The following is a 22223-nucleotide window of genomic DNA, read 5'->3' on the forward strand; positions in this document are numbered from 1 at the left end:
TTGTGAAGTAACTCTATTTCAAGGATTTCTGTAGTGTATAGCATCCTTTCTAGACTAGAAACTTACATTTTGATGTCTTTTACACTTGTTCTCTCACTATTCTGTGATATTCATTAGTATTTGCTCTGAATGACTACTGATTTCTAGCTGTTTCCCATAATGGGCCTTCTTTTCTACTTGTGGGACTTCACCACATGTACAAACAACTTTATACACTCTTCTCTGAACTTGAGAAGCTATATACACTTGTCTTTCAACTGTTTTACAGTTGAATACTACTTTTCAGTGAATTCTGGTGGTTTCAAACACTGGATTCATGTGAACTAACTCTATTTCAAGGATTTGTGCAGTGTACAACATCCTTTCTAGACTAAAGACTTACATTTGATGTCTTTTACACTTGTTCTCTCACTATTCTGTGATATTCATTAGTATTTGCTCTGAATGACTACTGATTTCTAGCCGTTTCCTATAATGGGCCTTCTTTTCTACTTGTGGGACTTCACCACATGTAGAAACAACTTTATACACTCTTCTCTGAACTTGAGAAGCTATATACACTTGTCTTTCAACAGTTTTACAGTTGAATACTACTTTTCAGTGAATTCTAGTGGGTTGAAACACTGTTATCTTGTGAAGTAACTCTATTTCAAGGATTTCTGCAGTGTACAACATCCTTTCTAGACTAGAGACTTACATTTTGATGTCTTTTACACTTGTTCTCTCACTATTCTGTGATATTCATTAGTATTTGCCCTGAATGACTACTGATTTCTAGCTGTTTCCTGTAATGGGCCTTCTTTTCTACTTGTGGGACTTCACCACATGTAGAAACAACTTTATACTCTCTTCTCTGGAATTGCGAAGCTATATAAACTTGTCTTTCAACTGTTTTACAGTTGAGTACTACTTTTCAGTGAATTCTTGTGGTTTGAAACACTGGTTTCATGTGAACTAACTCTTTTTCAAGGATTTCTGCAGTGTACATCATCCTTTCTAGACAAGACACTTTCATTTTGATGTCTTTTACACTTGTTCTCTCACTATTCTGTGATAGTCATTAGTATTTGCTATGAATGACTACTGAGTTCTAGCTGTTTCCTATAATGGGCCGTCTTTTCTATTTGTGGGACTTCACCACATGTAGAAACAACTTTATACACTCTTCTCTGAACTTGAGAAGCTATATACACTTGTCTTTCAAATGTTTTACAGTTGAATACTACTTTTCAGTGAATTCTGGTCGTTTCAAACACTGGTTTCATGTGAACTAACTCTATTTCAAGGACTTGTGCAGTGTACAACATCCTTTCTAGACCAGAGACTTACATTTTGATGTCTTTTACACTTGTTCTCTCACTATTCGGTGATATTCATTAGTATTTGCTCTGAATGACTACTGATTTCTAGCCGTTTCCCATAATGGGCCTTCTTTTCTACTTGTGGGACATCACCACATGTAGAAACAACTTTATACACTCTTCTCTGAACTTGAGAAGCTATATACACTTGTCTTTCAACTGTTTTACAGTTGAATACTACTTTTCAGTGAATTCTGGTCGTTTCAAACACTGGTTTTATGTGAACTAACTCTATTTCAAGGATTTGTTCAGTGTACAACATCCTTTCTAGACTAAAGACTTACATTTGATGTCTTTTACACTTGTTCTCTCACTATTCTGTGATATTCATTAGTATTTGCCCTGAATGACTATGATTTCTTGCTGTTTCCTATAATGGGCCTTCTTTTCTACTTGTGGGACTTCACCACATGTAGAAACAACTTTATACACTCTTCTCTGAACTTTAGAAGCTATATACACTTGTCTTTCAACTGTTTTACAGTTGAATACTACTTTTCAGTGAATTCTAGTGGGTTGAAACACTGTTTTCTTGTGAAGTAACTCTATTTCAAGCATTTCTATAGTGTATAGCATCCTTTCTAGACTAGAAACTTACATTTTGATGTCTTTTACACTTGTTCTCTCACTATTCTGTGATATTCATTAGTATTTGCTCTGAATGACTACTGATTTCTAGCCGTTTCCCATAATGGGCCTTCTTTTCTACTTGTGGGACTTCACCACATGTAGAAACAAATTTATACACTCTTCTCTGAACTTGAGAAGCTATATACACTTGTCTTTCATCTGTTTTACAGTTGAATACTACTTTTCAGTGAATTCTAGTGGGTTGAAACACTGTTTTCTTGTGAAGTACCTCTATTTCAAGGATTTCTGCAGTGTACAACAACCTTTCTAGACTAGAGACTTACATTTTGATTTCTTTTACACTTGTTCTCTCACTATTCTGTGATATTCATTAGTATTTGCCCTGAATGACAACTAATTTCTAGCTGTTTCCTATAATGGGCCTTCTTTTCTATTTGTGGGACTTCACCACATGTAGAAACAACTTTATACTCTCTTCTCTGGAATTGCGAAGCTATATAAACTTGTCTTTCAACTGTTTTACAGTTGAGTACTACTTTTCAGTGAATTCTGGTGGTTTCAAACACTGGTTTCATGTGATCTAACTCTATTCAAGGATTTCTGCAGTGTACAACATCCTTTCTAGAGAAGACACATTCATTTTGATGTTTTTTACACTTGTTCTCTCACTATTCTGTGATATTCATTAGTATTTGCTCTGAATGACTACTGATTTCTAGCCGTTTCCCATAATGGGCCTTCTTTTCTACTTGTGGGACATCACCACATGTAGAAACAACTTTATACACTCTTCTCTGAACTTGAGAAGCTATATACACTTGTCTTTCAACTGTTTTACAGTTGAATACTACTTTTCAGTGAATTCTGGTCGTTTCAAACACTGGATTCATGTGAACTAACTCTATTTCAAGGATTTGTGCAGTGTACAACATCCTTTCTAGACTAAAGACTTACATTTGATGTCTTTTACACTTGTTCTCTCACTATTCTGTGATATTCATTAGTATTTGCTCTGAATGACTACTGATTTCTAGCCGTTTCCTATAATGGGCCTTCTTTTCTACTTGTGGGACTTCACCACATGTAGAAACAACTTTATACACTCTTCTCTGAACTTGAGAAGCTATATACACTTGTCTTTCAACAGTTTTACAGTTGAATACTACTTTTCAGTGAATTCTAGTGGGTTGAAACACTGTTTTCTTGTGAAGTAACTCTATTTCAAGGATTTCTGCAGTGTACAACATCCTTTCTAGACTAGAGACTTACATTTTGATGTCTTTTACACTTGTTCTCTCACTATTCTGTGATATTCATTAGTATTTGCCCTGAATGACTACTGATTTCTAGCTGTTTCCTGTAATGGGCCTTCTTTTCTACTTGTGGTACTTCACCACATGTAGAAACAACTTTATACTCTCTTCTCTGGAATTGCGAAGCTATATAAACTTGTCTTTCAACTGTTTTACAGTTGAGTACTACTTTTCAGTGAATTCTTGTGGTTTGAAACACTGGTTTCATGTGAACTAACTCTTTTTCAAGGATTTCTGCAGTGTACATCATCCTTTCTAGACAAGACACTTTCATTTTGATGTCTTTTACACTTGTTCTCTCACTATTCTGTGATAGTCATTAGTATTTGCTATGAATGACTACAGATTTCTAGCTGTTTCCTATAATGGGCCGTCTTTTCTACTTGTGGGACTTCACCACATGTAGAAACAACTTTATACACTCTTCTCTGAACTTGAGAAGCTATATACACTTGTCTTTCAAATGTTTTACAGTTGAATACTACTTTTCAGTGAATTCTGGTCGTTTCAAACACTGGTTTTATGTGAACTAACTCTATTTCAAGGATTTGTTCAGTGTACAACATCCTTTCTAGACTAAAGACTTACATTTGATGTCTTTTACACTTGTTCTCTCACTATTCTGTGATATTCATTAGTATTTGCCCTGAATGACTATGATTTCTTGCTGTTTCCTATAATGGGCCTTCTTTTCTACTTGTGGGACTTCACCACATGTAGAAACAACTTTATACACTCTTCTCTGAACTTTAGAAGCTATATACACTTGTCTTTCATCTGTTTTACAGTTGAATACTACTTTTCAGTGAATTCTAGTGGGTTGAAACACTGTTTTCTTGTGAAGTAACTCTATTTCAAGCATTTCTATAGTGTATAGCATCCTTTCTAGACTAGAAACTTACATTTTGATGTCTTTTACACTTGTTCTCTCACTATTCTGTGATATTCATTAGTATTTGCTCTGAATGACTACTGATTTCTAGCCGTTTCCCATAATGGGCCTTCTTTTCTACTTGTGGGACTTCACCACATGTAGAAACAACTTTATACACTCTTCTCTGAACTTGAGAAGCTATATACACTTGTCTTTCAACAGTTTTACAGTTGAATACTACTTTTCAGTGAATTCTAGTGGGTTGAAACACTGTTTTCTTGTGAAGTAACTCTATTTCAAGGATTTCTGCAGTGTACAACATCCTTTCTAGACTAGAGACTTACATTTTGATGTCTTTTACACTTGTTCTCTCACTATTCTGTGATATTCATTAGTATTTGCCCTGAATGACTACTGATTTCTAGCTGTTTCCTATAATGGGCCGTCTTTTCTACTTGTGGGACTTCACCACATGTAGAAACAACTTTATACACTCTTCTCTGAACTTGAGAAGCTATATACACTTGTCTTTCAAATGTTTTACAGTTGAATACTACTTTTCAGTGAATTCTGGTCGTTTCAAACACTGGTTTCATGTGAACTAACTCTATTTCAAGGATTTGTGCAGTGTACAACATCCTTTCTAGACCAGAGACTTACATTTTGATGTCTTTTACACTTGTTCTCTCACTATTCGGTGATATTCATTAGTATTTGCTCTGAATGACTACTGATTTCTAGCCGTTTCCCATAATGGGCCTTCTTTTCTACTTGTGGGACATCACCACATGTAGAAACAACTTTATACACTCTTCTCTGAACTTGAGAAGCTATATACACTTGTCTTTCAACTGTTTTACAGTTGAATACTACTTTTCAGTGAATTCTGGTCGTTTCAAACACTGGATTCATGTGAACTAACTCTATTTCAAGGATTTGTGCAGTGTACAACATCCTTTCTAGACTAAAGACTTACATTTGATGTCTTTTACACTTGTTCTCTCACTATTCTGTGATATTCATTAGTATTTGCTCTGAATGACTACTGATTTCTAGCCGTTTCCTATAATGGGCCTTCTTTTCTACTTGTGGGACTTCACCACATGTAGAAACAACTTTATACACTCTTCTCTGAACTTGAGAAGCTATATACACTTGTCTTTCAACAGTTTTACAGTTGAATACTACTTTTCAGTGAATTCTAGTGGGTTGAAACACTGTTTTCTTGTGAAGTAACTCTATTTCAAGGATTTCTGCAGTGTACAACATCCTTTCTAGACTAGAGACTTACATTTTGATGTCTTTTACACTTGTTCTCTCACTATTCTGTGATATTCATTAGTATTTGCCCTGAATGACTACTGATTTCTAGCTGTTTCCTGTAATGGGCCTTCTTTTCTACTTGTGGTACTTCACCACATGTAGAAACAACTTTATACTCTCTTCTCTGGAATTGCGAAGCTATATAAACTTGTCTTTCAACTGTTTTACAGTTGAGTACTACTTTTCAGTGAATTCTTGTGGTTTGAAACACTGGTTTCATGTGAACTAACTCTTTTTCAAGGATTTCTGCAGTGTACATCATCCTTTCTAGACAAGACACTTTCATTTTGATGTCTTTTACACTTGTTCTCTCACTATTCTGTAATAGTCATTAGTATTTGCTATGAATGACTACAGATTTCTAGCTGTTTCCTATAATGGGCCGTCTTTTCTACTTGTGGGACTTCACCACATGTAGAAACAACTTTATACACTCTTCTCTGAACTTGAGAAGCTATATACACTTGTCTTTCAAATGTTTTACAGTTGAATACTGCTTTTCAGTGAATTCTGGTCGTTTCAAACACTGGTTTTATGTGAACTAACTCTATTTCAAGGATTTGTTCAGTGTACAACATCCTTTCTAGACTAAAGACTTACATTTGATGTCTTTTACACTTGTTCTCTCACTATTCTGTGATATTCATTAGTATTTGCCCTGAATGACTATGATTTCTTGCTGTTTCCTATAATGGGCCTTCTTTTCTACTTGTGGGACTTCACCACATGTAGAAACAACTTTATACACTCTTCTCTGAACTTTAGAAGCTATATACACTTGTCTTTCAACTGTTTTACAGTTGAATACTACTTTTCAGTGAATTCTAGTGGGTTGAAACACTGTTTTCTTGTGAAGTAACTCTATTTCAAGCATTTCTATAGTGTATAGCATCCTTTCTAGACTAGAAACTTACATTTTGATGTCTTTTACACTTGTTCTCTCACTATTCTGTGATATTCATTAGTATTTGCTCTGAATGACTACTGATTTCTAGCCGTTTCCCATAATGGGCCTTCTTTTCTACTTGTGGGACTTCACCACATGTAGAAACAACTTTATACACTCTTCTCTGAACTTGAGAAGCTATATACACTTGTCTTTCAACAGTTTTACAGTTGAATACTACTTTTCAGTGAATTCTAGTGGGTTGAAACACTGTTTTCTTGTGAAGTAACTCTATTTCAAGGATTTCTGCAGTGTACAACATCCTTTCTAGACTAGAGACTTACATTTTGATGTCTTTTACACTTGTTCTCTCACTATTCTGTGATATTCATTAGTATTTGCCCTGAATGACTACTGATTTCTAGCTGTTTCCTATAATGGGCCTTCTTTTCTACTTGTGGGACTTCACCACATGTAGAAACAACTTTATACTCTCTTCTCTGGAATTGCGAAGCTATATAAACTTGTCTTTCAACTATTTTACAGTTGAGTACTACTTTTCAGTGAATTCTGGTGGTTTGAAACACTGGTTTCATGTGAACTAACTCTTTTTCAAGGATTTCTGCGGTGTACATCATCCTTTCTAGACAAGACACTTTCATTTTCATGTCTTTTACACTTGTTCTCTCACTATTCTGTGATAGTCATTAGTATTTGCTATGAATGACTACTGATTTCTAGCTGTTTCCTATAATGGGCCGTCTTTTCTACTTGTGGGACTTCACCACATGTAGAAACAACTTTATACACTCTTCTCTGAACTTGAGAAGCTATATACACTTGTCTTTCAACTGTTTTACAGTTGAATACTACTATTCAGTGAATTCTAGTGGGTTGAAACACTGTTTTCTTGTGAAGTAACTCTATTTCAAGGATTTCTGTAGTGTACAGCATCCTTTCTAGACTAGAAACTTACATTTTGATATCTTTTACACTTGTTCTCTCACTATTCGGTGATATTCATTAGTATTTGCTCTGAATGACTACTGATTTCTAGCTGTTTCCTATAATGGGCCTTCTTTTCTACTTGTGGGACTTCACCACATGTAGAAACAACTTTATACACTCTTCTCTGGACTTACAAAGCTATATAAACTTGTCTTTCAACTGTTTTACAGTTAAATACTACTTTTCAGTGAATTCTGGTGGTTTGAAACACAGGTTTCATGTGAACTAACTCTATTTCAAGGATTTCTGCAGTGTACAACATCCTTTCTAGAGAAGACACATTCATTTTGATGTCTTTTACACTTGTTCTCTCACTATTCTGTGATATTCATTAGTATTTGCTCTGAATGACTACTGATTTCTAGCCGTTAACTATAATGGGCCTTCTTTTCTACTTGTGGGACTTCACCACATGTAGAAACAACTTTATACACTCTTCTCTGAACTTGAGAAGCTATATACACTTGTCTTTCAACAGTTTTACAGTTGAATACTACTTTTCAGTGAATTCTAGTGGGTTGAAACACTGTTTTCTTGTGAAGTAACTCTATTTCAAGGGTTTCTGCAGTGTACAACAACCTTTCTAGACTAGAGACTTACATTTTGATGTCTTTTACACTTGTTCTCTCACTATTCTGTGATATTCATTAGTATTTGCTCTGAATGACTACTGATTTCTAGCCGTTTCCTATAATGGGCCTTCTTTTCTACTTGTGGGACTTCACCACATGTAGAAACAACTTTATACTCTCTTCTCTGGAATTGCGAAGCTATATAAATTGTCTTTCAACTGTTTTACAGTAGAGTACTACTTTTCAGTGAATTCTTGTGGTTTGAAACACTGGTTTCATGTGAACTAACTCTTTTTCAAGGATTTCTGCAGTGTACATCATCCTTTCTAGACAAGACACTTTCATTTTGATGTCTTTTACACTTGTTCTCTCACTATTCTGTGATAGTCATTAGTATTTGCTATGAATGACTACTGATTTCTAGCTGTTTCCTATAATGGGCCGTCTTTTCTACTTGTGGGACTTCACCACATGTAGAAACAACTTTATACACTCTTCTCTGAACTTGAGAAGCTATATACACTTGTCTTTCAAATGTTTTACAGTTGAATACTACTTTTCAGTGAATTCTGGTCGTTTCAAACACTGGTTTCATGTGAACTAACTCTATTTCAAGGATTTGTGCAGTGTACAACATCCTTTCTAGACTAGAGACTTACATTTTGATGTCTTTTACACTTGTTCTCTCACTATTCGGTGATATTCATTAGTATTTGCTCTGAATGACTACTGATTTCTAGCCGTTTCCCATAATGGGCCTTCTTTTCTATTTGTGGGACATCACCACATGTAGAAACAACTTTATACACTCTTCTCTGAACTTGAGAAGCTATATACACTTGTCTTTCAACTGTTTTACAGTTGAATACTACTTTTCAGTGAATTCTGGTCGTTTCAAACACTGGTTTTATGTGAACTAACTCTATTTCAAGGATTTGTTCAGTGTACAACATCCTTTCTAGACTAAAGACTTACATTTGATGTCTTTTACACTTGTTCTCTCACTATTCTGTGATATTCATTAGTATTTGCCCTGAATGACTATGATTTCTTGCTGTTTCCTATAATGGGCCTTCTTTTCTACTTGTGGGACTTCACCACATGTAGAAACAACTTTATACACTCTTCTCTGAACTTTAGAAGCTATATACATTTGTCTTTCAACTGTTTTACAGTTTAATACTACTTTTCAGTGAATTCTAGTGGGTTGAAACACTGTTTTCTTGTGAAGTAACTCTATTTCAAGGATTTCTGTAGTGTATAGCATCCTTTCTAGACTAGAAACTTACATTTTGATGTCTTTTACACTTGTTCTCTCACTATTCTGTGATATTCATTAGTATTTGCTCTGAATGACTACTGATTTCTAGCCGTTTCCCATAATGGGCCTTCTTTTCTACTTGTGGGACTTCACCACATGTAGAAACAACTTTATACACTCTTCTCTGAACTTGAGAAGCTATATACACTTGTCTTTCAACAGTTTTACAGTTGAATACTACTTTTCAGTGAATTCTGGTGGTTTGAAACACTGGTTTCATGTGAACTAACTCTTTTTCAAGGATTTCTGCAGTGTACAACATCCTTTCTAGAGAAGACACATTCATTTTGATGTCTTTTACACTTGTTCTCTCACTATTCTGTGACATTCATTAGTATTTGCTCTGAATGACTACTGATTTCTAGCCGTTTCCTATAATGGGCCTTCTTTTCTACTTGTGGGACTTCACCACATGTAGAAACAACTTTATACACTCTTCTCTGAACTTGAGAAGCTATATACACTTGTCTTTCAACTGTTTTACAGTTGAATACTACTTTTCAGTGAATTCTAGTGGGTTGAAACACTGTTTTCTTGTGAAGTAACTCTATTTCAAGGGTTTCTGCAGTGTACAACAACCTTTCTAGACTAGAGACTTACATTTTGATGTCTTTTACACTTGTTCTCTCACTATTCGGTGATATTCATTAGTATTTGCCCTGAATGACTACTAATTTCTAGCTGTTTCCTATAATGGGCCTTCTTTTCTACTTGTGGGACTTCACCACATGTAGAAACAACTTTATACTCTCTTCTCTGGAATTGCGAAGCTATATAAATTTGTCTTTCAACTGTTTTACAGTTGAGTACTACTTTTCAGTGAATTCTGGTGGTTTGAAACACTGGTTTCATGTGAACTAACTCTTTTTCAAGGATTTGTGCAGTGTACAACATCCTTTCTAGACCAGAGACTTACATTTTGATGTCTTTTACACTTGTTCTCTCACTATTCTGTGATAGTCATTAGTATTTGCTATGAATGACTACTGATTTCTAGCTGTTTCCTATAATGGGCCGTCTTTTCTACTTGTGGGACTTCACCACATGTAGAAACAACTTTATACACTCTTCTCTGAACTTGAGAAGCTATATACAATTGTCTTTCAAATGTTTTACACTTCAATACTACTTTTCAGTGAATTCTGGTCGTTTCAAACACTGGTTTCATGTGAACTAACTCTATTTCAAGGATTTGTGCAGTGTACAACATCCTTTCTAGACTAGAGACTTACATTTTGATGTCTTTTACACTTGTTCTCTCACTATTCGGTGATATTCATTAGTATTTGCTCTGAATGACTACTGATTTCTAGCTGTTTCCTATAATGGGCCTTCTTTTCTACTTGTGGGACTTCACCACATGTAGAAACAACTTTATACACTCTTCTCTGAACTTGAGAAGCTATATACACTTGTCTTTCAACTGTTTTACAGTTGAATACTACTTTTCAGTGAATTCTAGTGGGTTGAAACACTGTTTTCTTGTGAAGTAACTCTATTTCAAGGATTTCTGTAGTGTATAGCATCCTTTCTAGACTAGAAACGTACATTTTGATGTCTTTTACACTTGTTCTCTCACTATTCTGTGATATTCATTAGTATTTGCTCTGAATGACTACTGATTTCTAGCTGTTTCCCATAATGGGCCTTCTTTTCTACTTGTGGGACTTCACCACATGTAGAAACAACTTTATACACCCTTCTCTGAACTTGAGAAGCTATATACACTTGTCTTTCAACTGTTTTACAGTTGAATACTACTTTTCAGTGAATTCTAGTGGGTTGAAACACTGTTTTCTTGTGAAGTAACTCTATTTCAAGGATTTCTGTAGTGTACAGCATCCTTTCTAGACTAGAAACTTACATTTTGATATCTTTTACACTTGTTCTCTCACTATTCTGTGATATTCATTAGTATTTGCTCTGAATGACTACTGATTTCTAGCTGTTTCCCATAATGGGCCTTCTTTTCTACTTGTGGGACTTCACCACATGTAGAAACAACTTTATACACTCTTCTCTGGACTTACAAAGCTATATAAACTTGTCTTTCAACTGTTTTACAGTTAAATACTACTTTTCAGTGAATTCTGGTGGTTTGAAACACTGGTTTCATGTGAACTAACTCTATTTCAAGGATTTCTGCAGTGTACAACCTCCTTTCTAGAGAAGACACATTCATTTTGATGTCTTTTACACTTGTTCTCTCACTATTCTGTGATATTCATTAGTATTTGCTCTGAATGACTACTGATTTCTAGCCGTTTCCTATAATGGGCCTTCTTTTCTACTTGTGGGACTTCACCACATGTAGAAACAACTTTATACACTCTTCTCTGAACTTGAGAAGCTATATACACTTGTCTTTCAACAGTTTTACAGTTGAATACTACTTTTCAGTGAATTCTAGTGGGTTGAAACACTGTTTTCTTGTGAAGTAACTCTATTTCAAGGGTTTCTGCAGTGTACAACAACCTTTCTAGACTAGAGACTTACATTTTGATGTCTTTTACACTTGTTCTCTGACTATTCGGTGATATTCATTAGTATTTGCTCTGAATGACTTCTGATTTCTAGCTGTTTCCTATAATGGGCCTTCTTTTCTACTTGTGGGACTTCACCACATGTAGAAACAACTTTATACACTCTTCTATGGACTTACAAAGCTATATAAACTTGTCTTTCAACTGTTTTACAGTTAAATACTACTTTTCAGTGAATTCTGGTGGTTTGAAACACTGGTTTCATGTGAACTAACTCTATTTCAAGGATTTCTGCAGTGTACAACATCCTTTCGAGAGAAGACACATTCATTTTGATGTCTTTTACACTTGTTCTCTCACTATTCTGTGATATTCATTAGTATTGGCTCTGAATGACTACTGATTTCTAGCCGTTTCCTATAATGGGCCTTCTTTTCTACTTGTGGGACTTCACCACATGTAGAAACAACTTTATACACTCTTCTCTGAACTTGAGAAGCTATATACACTTGTCTTTCAACAGTTTTACAGTTGAATACTACTTTTCAGTGAATTCTAGTGGGTTGAAACACTGTTTTCTTGTGAAGTAACTCTATTTCAAGGGTTTCTGCAGTGTACAACAACCTTTCTAGACTAGAGACTTACATTTTGATGTCTTTTACACTTGTTCTCTCACTATTCGGTGATATTCATTAGTATTTGCTCTGAATGACTACTGATTTCTAGCTGTTTCCTATAATGGGCCTTCTTTTCTACTTGTGGGACTTCACCACATGTAGAAACAACTTTATACACTCTTCTCTGAACTTGAGAAGCTATATACACTTGTCTTTCAACTGTTTTACAGTTGAATACTACTTTTCAGTGAATTCTATTGGGTTGAAACACTGTTTTCTTGTGAAGTAACTCTATTTCAAGGATTTCTGTAGTGTATAGCATCCTTTCTAGACTAGAAACGTACATTTTGATGTCTTTTACACTTGTTCTCTCACTATTCTGTGATATTCATTAGTATTGGCTCTGAATGACTACTGATTTCTAGCTGTTTCCCATAATGGGCCTTCTTTTCTACTTGTGGGACTTCACCACATGTAGAAACAACTTTATACACCCTTCTCTGAACTTGAGAAGCTATATACACTTGTCTTTCAACTGTTTTACAGTTGAATACTACTTTTCAGTGAATTCTAGTGGGTTGAAACACTGTTTTCTTGTGAAGTAACTCTATTTCAAGGGTTTCTGCAGTGTACAACAACCTTTCTAGACTAGAGACTTACATTTTGATGTCTTTTACACTTGTTCTCTCACTATTCGGTGATATTCATTAGTATTTGCCCTGAATGACTACTAATTTCTAGCTGTTTCCTATAATGGGCCTTCTTTTCTACTTGTGGGACTTCACCACATGTAGAAACAACTTTATACTCTCTTCTCTGGAATTGCGAAGCTATATAAATTTGTCTTTCAACTGTTTTACAGTTGAGTACTACTTTTCAGTGAATTCTGGTGGTTTGAAACACTGGTTTCATGTGAACTAACTCTTTTTCAAGGATTTGTGCAGTGTACAACATCCTTTCTAGACCAGAGACTTACATTTTGATGTCTTTTACACTTGTTCTCTCACTATTCTGTGATAGTCATTAGTATTTGCTATGAATGACTACTGATTTCTAGCTGTTTCCTATAATGGGCCGTCTTTTCTACTTGTGGGACTTCACCACATGTAGAAACAACTTTATACACTCTTCTCTGAACTTGAGAAGCTATATACAATTGTCTTTCAAATGTTTTACACTTCAATACTACTTTTCAGTGAATTCTGGTCGTTTCAAACACTGGTTTCATGTGAACTAACTCTATTTCAAGGATTTGTGCAGTGTACAACATCCTTTCTAGACTAGAGACTTACATTTTGATGTCTTTTACACTTGTTCTCTCACTATTCGGTGATATTCATTAGTATTTGCTCTGAATGACTACTGATTTCTAGCTGTTTCCTATAATGGGCCTTCTTTTCTACTTGTGGGACTTCACCACATGTAGAAACAACTTTATACACTCTTCTCTGAACTTGAGAAGCTATATACACTTGTCTTTCAACTGTTTTACAGTTGAATACTACTTTTCAGTGAATTCTAGTGGGTTGAAACACTGTTTTCTTGTGAAGTAACTCTATTTCAAGGATTTCTGTAGTGTATAGCATCCTTTCTAGACTAGAAACGTACATTTTGATGTCTTTTACACTTGTTCTCTCACTATTCTGTGATATTCATTAGTATTTGCTCTGAATGACTACTGATTTCTAGCTGTTTCCCATAATGGGCCTTCTTTTCTACTTGTGGGACTTCACCACATGTAGAAACAACTTTATACACCCTTCTCTGAACTTGAGAAGCTATATACACTTGTCTTTCAACTGTTTTACAGTTGAATACTACTTTTCAGTGAATTCTAGTGGGTTGAAACACTGTTTTCTTGTGAAGTAACTCTATTTCAAGGATTTCTGTAGTGTACAGCATCCTTTCTAGACTAGAAACTTACATTTTGATATCTTTTACACTTGTTCTCTCACTATTCTGTGATATTCATTAGTATTTGCTCTGAATGACTACTGATTTCTAGCTGTTTCCCATAATGGGCCTTCTTTTCTACTTGTGGGACTTCACCACATGTAGAAACAACTTTATACACTCTTCTCTGGACTTACAAAGCTATATAAACTTGTCTTTCAACTGTTTTACAGTTAAATACTACTTTTCAGTGAATTCTGGTGGTTTGAAACACTGGTTTCATGTGAACTAACTCTATTTCAAGGATTTCTGCAGTGTACAACCTCCTTTCTAGAGAAGACACATTCATTTTGATGTCTTTTACACTTGTTCTCTCACTATTCTGTGATATTCATTAGTATTTGCTCTGAATGACTACTGATTTCTAGCCGTTTCCTATAATGGGCCTTCTTTTCTACTTGTGGGACTTCACCACATGTAGAAACAACTTTATACACTCTTCTCTGAACTTGAGAAGCTATATACACTTGTCTTTCAACAGTTTTACAGTTGAATACTACTTTTCAGTGAATTCTAGTGGGTTGAAACACTGTTTTCTTGTGAAGTAACTCTATTTCAAGGGTTTCTGCAGTGTACAACAACCTTTCTAGACTAGAGACTTACATTTTGATGTCTTTTACACTTGTTCTCTGACTATTCGGTGATATTCATTAGTATTTGCTCTGAATGACTTCTGATTTCTAGCTGTTTCCTATAATGGGCCTTCTTTTCTACTTGTGGGACTTCACCACATGTAGAAACAACTTTATACACTCTTCTATGGACTTACAAAGCTATATAAACTTGTCTTTCAACTGTTTTACAGTTAAATACTACTTTTCAGTGAATTCTGGTGGTTTGAAACACTGGTTTCATGTGAACTAACTCTATTTCAAGGATTTCTGCAGTGTACAACATCCTTTCGAGAGAAGACACATTCATTTTGATGTCTTTTACACTTGTTCTCTCACTATTCTGTGATATTCATTAGTATTTGCTCTGAATGACTACTGATTTCTAGCCGTTTCCTATAATGGGCCTTCTTTTCTACTTGTGGGACTTCACCACATGTAGAAACAACTTTATACACTCTTCTCTGAACTTGAGAAGCTATATACACTTGTCTTTCAACAGTTTTACAGTTGAATACTACTTTTCAGTGAATTCTAGTGGGTTGAAACACTGTTTTCTTGTGAAGTAACTCTATTTCAAGGGTTTCTGCAGTGTACAACAACCTTTCTAGACTAGAGACTTACATTTTGATGTCTTTTACACTTGTTCTCTCACTATTCGGTGATATTCATTAGTATTTGCTCTGAATGACTACTGATTTCTAGCTGTTTCCTATAATGGGCCTTCTTTTCTACTTGTGGGACTTCACCACATGTAGAAACAACTTTATACACTCTTCTCTGAACTTGAGAAGCTATATACACTTGTCTTTCAACTGTTTTACAGTTGAATACTACTTTTCAGTGAATTCTATTGGGTTGAAACACTGTTTTCTTGTGAAGTAACTCTATTTCAAGGATTTCTGTAGTGTATAGCATCCTTTCTAGACTAGAAACGTACATTTTGATGTCTTTTACACTTGTTCTCTCACTATTCTGTGATATTCATTAGTATTGGCTCTGAATGACTACTGATTTCTAGCTGTTTCCCATAATGGGCCTTCTTTTCTACTTGTGGGACTTCACCACATGTAGAAACAACTTTATACACCCTTCTCTGAACTTGAGAAGCTATATACACTTGTCTTTCAACTGTTTTACAGTTGAATACTACTTTTCAGTGAATTCTAGTGGGTTGAAACACTGTTTTCTTGTGAAGTAACTCTATTTCAAGGGTTTCTGCAGTGTACAACAACCTTTCTAGACTAGAGACTTACATTTTGATGTCTTTTACACTTGTTCTCTCACTATTCTGTGATATTCATTAGTATTTGCCCTGAATGACTACTAATTTCTAGCTGTTTCCTATAATGGGCCTTCTTTTCTACTTGTGGGACTTCACCACATGTAGAAACAACTTTATACTCTCTTCTCTGGAATTGCGAAGCTATATAAATTTGTCTTTCAACTGTTTTACAGTTGAGTACTACTTTTCAGTGAATTCTGGTGGTTTGAAACACTGGTTTCATGTGAACTAACTCTTTTTCAAGGATTTGTGCAGTGTACAACATCCTTTCTAGACCAGAGACTTACATTTTGATGTCTTTTACACTTGTTCTCTCACTATTCTGAGATAGTCATTAGTATTTGCTATGAATGACTACTGATTTCTAGCTGTTTCCTATAATGGGCCGTCTTTTCTACTTGTGGGACTTCACCACATGTAGAAACAACTTTATACACTCTTCTCTGAACTTGAGAAGCTATATACAATTGTCTTTCAAATGTTTTACACTTCAATACTACTTTTCAGTGAATTCTGGTCGTTTCAAACACTGGTTTCATGTGAACTAACTCTATTTCAAGGATTTGTGCAGTGTACAACATCCTTTCTAGACTAGAGACTTACATTTTGATGTCTTTTACACTTGTTCTCTCACTATTCGGTGATATTCATTAGTATTTGCTCTGAATGACTACTGATTTCTAGCTGTTTCCTATAATGGGCCTTCTTTTCTACTTGTGGGACTTCACCACATGTAGAAACAACTTTCTACACTCTTCTCTGAACTTGAGAAGCTATATACACTTGTCTTTCAACTGTTTTACAGTTGAATACTACTTTTCAGTGAATTCTAGTGGGTTGAAACACTGTTTTCTTGTGAAGTAACTCTATTTCAAGGATTTCTGTAGTGTATAGCATCCTTTCTAGACTAGAAACGTACATTTTGATGTCTTTTACACTTGTTCTCTCACTATTCTGTGATATTCATTAGTATTTGCTCTGAATGACTACTGATTTCTAGCTGTTTCCCATAATGGGCCTTCTTTTCTACTTGTGGGACTTCACCACATGTAGAAACAACTTTATACACCCTTCTCTGAACTTGAGAAGCTATATACACTTGTCTTTCAACTGTTTTACAGTTGAATACTACTTTTCAGTGAATTCTAGTGGGTTGAAACACTGTTTTCTTGTGAAGTAACTCTATTTCAAGGATTTCTGTAGTGTACAGCATCCTTTCTAGACTAGAAACTTACATTTTGATATCTTTTACACTTGTTCTCTCACTATTCTGTGATATTCATTAGTATTTGCTCTGAATGACTACTGATTTCTAGCTGTTTCCCATAATGGGCCTTCTTTTCTACTTGTGGGACTTCACCACATGTAGAAACAACTTTATACACTCTTCTCTGGACTTACAAAGCTATATAAACTTGTCTTTCAACTGTTTTACAGTTAAATACTACTTTTCAGTGAATTCTGGTGGTTTGAAACACTGGTTTCATGTGAACTAACTCTATTTCAAGGATTTCTGCAGTGTACAACATCCTTTCTAGAGAAGACACATTCATTTTGATGTCTTTTACACTTGTTCTCTCACTATTCTGTGATATTCATTAGTATTTGCTCTGAATGACTACTGATTTCTAGCCGTTTCCTATAATGGGCCTTCTTTTCTACTTGTGGGACTTCACCACATGTAGAAACAACTTTATACACTCTTCTCTGAACTTGAGAAGCTATATACACTTGTCTTTCAACAGTTTTACAGTTGAATACTACTTTTCAGTGAATTCTAGTGGGTTGAAACACTGTTTTCTTGTGAAGTAACTCTATTTCAAGGGTTTCTGCAGTGTACAACAACCTTTCTAGACTAGAGACTTACATTTTGATGTCTTTTACACTTGTTCTCTGACTATTCGGTGATATTCATTAGTATTTGCTCTGAATGACTACTGATTTCTAGCTGTTTCCTATAATGGGCCTTCTTTTCTACTTGTGGGACTTCACCACATGTAGAAACAACTTTATACACTCTTCTATGGACTTACAAAGCTATATAAACTTGTCTTTCAACTGTTTTACAGTTAAATACTACTTTTCAGTGAATTCTAGTGGTTTGAAACACTGGTTTCATGTGAACTAACTCTATTTCAAGGATTTCTGCAGTGTACAACATCCTTTCTAGAGAAGACACATTCATTTTGATGTCTTTTACACTTGTTCTCTCACTATTCTGTGATATTCATTATTATTTGCTCTGAATGACTACTGATTTCTAGCCGTTTCCTATAATGGGCCTTCTTTTCTACTTGTGGGACTTCACCACATGTAGAAACAACTTTATACACTCTTCTCTGAACTTGAGAAGCTATATACACTTGTCTTTCAACAGTTTTACAGTTGAATACTACTTTTCAGTGAATTCTAGTGGGTTGAAACACTGTTTTCTTGTGAAGTAACTCTATTTCAAGGGTTTCTGCAGTGTACAACAACCTTTCTAGACTAGAGACTTACATTTTGATGTCTTTTACACTTGTTCTCTCACTATTCGCTGATATTCATTAGTATTTGCTCTGAATGACTACTGATTTCTAGCTGTTTCCTATAATGGGCCTTTTCTACTTGTGGGACTTCACCACATGTAGAAACAACTTTATACACTCTTCTCTGAACTTGAGAAGCTATATACACTTGTCTTTCAACTGTTTTACAGTTGAATACTACTTTTCAGTGAATTCTATTGGGTTGAAACACTGTTTTCTTGTGAAGTAACTCTATTTCAAGGATTTCTGTAGTGTATAGCATCCTTTCTAGACTAGAAACGTACATTTTGATGTCTTTTACACTTGTTCTCTCACTATTCGGTGATATTCATTAGTATTTGCTCTGAATGACTACTGATTTCTAGCTGTTTCCTATAATGGGCCTTCTTTTCTACTTGTGGGACTTCACCACATGTAGAAACAACTTTATACTCTCTTCTCTGGAATTGCGAAGCTATATAAATTTGTCTTTCAACTGTTTTACAGTTGAGTACTACTTTTCAGTGAATTCTGGTGGTTTGAAACACTGGTTTCATGTGAACTAACTCTTTTTCAAGGATTTGTGCAGTGTACAACATCCTTTCTAGACCAGAGACTTACATTTTGATGTCTTTTACACTTGTTCTCTCACTATTCGGTGATATTCATTAGTATTTGCTCTGAATGACTACTGATTTCTAGCCGTTTCCCATAATGGGCCTTCTTTTCTACTTGTGGGACATCACCACATGTAGAAACAACTTTATACACTCTTCTCTGAACTTGAGAAGCTATATACACTTGTCTTTCAACTGTTTTACAGTTGAATACTACTTTTCAGTGAATTCTGGTCGTTTCAAACACTGGTTTTATGTGAAATAACTCTATTTCAAGGATTTGTTCAGTGTACAACATCCTTTCTAGACTAATGACTTACATTTGATGTCTTTTACACTTGTTCTCTCACTATTCTGTGATATTCATTAGTATTTGCCCTGAATGACTATGATTTCTTGCTGTTTCCTATAATGGGCCTTCTTTTCTACTTGTGGGACTTCACCACATGTAGAAACAACTTTATACACTCTTCTCTGAACTTTAGAAGCTATATACACTTGTCTTTCAACTGTTTTACAGTTGAATACTACTTTTCAGTGAATTCTAGTGGGTTGAAACACTGTTTTCTTGTGAAGTAACTCTATTTCAAGCATTTCTATAGTGTATAGCATCCTTTCTAGACTAGAAACTTACATTTTGATGTCTTTTACACTTGTTCTCTCACTATTCTGTGATATTCATTAGTATTTGCTCTGAATGACTACTGATTTCTAGCCGTTTCCCATAATGGGCCTTCTTTTCTACTTGTGGGACTTCACCACATGTAGAAACAACTTTATACACTCTTCTCTGAACTTGAGAAGCTATATACACTTGTCTTTCAACAGTTTTACAGTTGAATACTACTTTTCAGTGAATTCTAGTGGGTTGAAACACTGTTTTCTTGTGAAGTAACTCTATTTCAAGGATTTCTGCAGTGTACAACATCCTTTCTAGACTAGAGACTTACATTTTGATGTCTTTTACACTTGTTCACTCACTATTCTGTGATATTCATTAGTATTTGCCCTGAATGACTACTGATTTCTAGCTGTTTCCTATAATGGGCCTTCTTTTCTACTTGTGGGACTTCACCACATGTAGAAACAACTTTATACTCTCTTCTCTGGAATTGCGAAGCTATATAAACTTGTCTTTCAACTATTTTACAGTTGAGTACTACTTTTCAGTGAATTCTGGTGGTTTGAAACACTGGTTTCATGTGAACTAACTCTTTTTCAAGGATTTCTGCAGTGTACATCATCCTTTCTAGACAAGACACTTTCATTTTGATGTCTTTTACACTTGTTCTCTCACTATTCTGTGATAGTCATTAGTATTTGCTATGAATGACTACTGATTTCTAGCTGTTTCCTATAATGGGCCGTCTTTTCTACTTGTGGGACTTCACCACATGTAGAAACAACTTTATACACTCTTCTCTGAACTTGAGAAGCTATATACAATTGTCTTTCAAATGTTTTACACTTGAATACTACTTTTCAGTGAATTCTGGTCGTTTCAAACACTGGTTTCATGTGAACTAACTCTATTTCAAGGATTTGTGCAGTGTACAACATCCTTTCTAGACTAGAGACTTACATTTTGATGTCTTTTACACTTGTTCTCTCACTATTCGGTGATATTCATTAGTATTTGCTCTGAATGACTACTGATTTCTAGCTGTTTCCCATAACGGGCCTTCTTTTCTACTTGTGGGACTTCACCACATGTAGAAACAACTTTATACACTCTTTTCTGAACTTGAGAAGCTATATACACTTGTCTTTCAACTGTTTTACAGTTGAATACTACTTTTCAGTGAATTCTAGTGGGTTGAAACACTGTTTTCTTGTGAAGTAACTCTATTTCAAGGATTTCTGTAGTGTATAGCATCCTTTCTAGACTAGAAACGTACATTTTGATGTCTTTTACACTTGTTCTCTCACTATTCTCTGATATTCATTAGTATTTGCTCTGAATGACTACTGATTTCTTGCTGTTTCCCATAATGGGCCTTCTTTTCTACTTGTGGGACTTCACCACATGTAGAAACAACTTTATACACCCTTCTCTGAACTTGAGAAGCTATATACACTTTTCTTTCAACTGTTGTACAGTTGAATACTACTTTTCAGTGAATTCTAGTGGGTTGAAACACTGTTTTCTTGTGAAGTAACTCTATTTCAAGGATTTCTGTAGTGTACAGCATCCTTTCTAGACTAGAAACTTACATTTTGATATCTTTTACACTTGTTCTCTCACTATTCTGTGATATTCATTAGTATTTGCTCTGAATGACTACTGATTTCTAGCTGTTTCCCATAATGGGCCTTCTTTTCTACTTGTGGGACTTCACCACATGTAGAAACAACTTTATACACTCTTCTCTGGACTTACAAAGCTATATAAACTTGTCTTTCAACTGTTTTACAGTTAAATACTACTTTTCAGTGAATTCTGGTGGTTTGAAACACTGGTTTCATGTGAACTAACTCTATTTCAAGGATTTCTGCAGTGTACAACATCCTTTCTAGAGAAGACACATTCATTTTGATGTCTTTTACACTTGTTCTCTCACTATTCTGTGACATTCATTAGTATTTGCTCTGAATGACTACTGATTTCTAGCCGTTTCCTATAATGGGCCTTCTTTTCTACTTGTGGGACTTCACCACATGTAGAAACAACTTTATACACTCTTCTCTGAACTTGAGAAGCTATATACACTTGTCTTTCAACAGTTTTACAGTTGAATACTACTTTTCAGTGAATTCTAGTGGGTTGAAACACTGTTTTCTTGTGAAGTAACTCTATTTCAAGGGTTTCTGCAGTGTACAACAACCTTTCTAGACTAGAGACTTACATTTTGATGTCTTTTACACTTGTTCTCTCACTATTCTGTGATATTCATTAGTATT

Source organism: Cnephaeus nilssonii (genome assembly GCF_951640355.1).
Source record: "Cnephaeus nilssonii genome assembly, chromosome: 12".
Lineage (NCBI taxonomy): Eukaryota > Metazoa > Chordata > Mammalia > Chiroptera > Vespertilionidae > Cnephaeus > Cnephaeus nilssonii.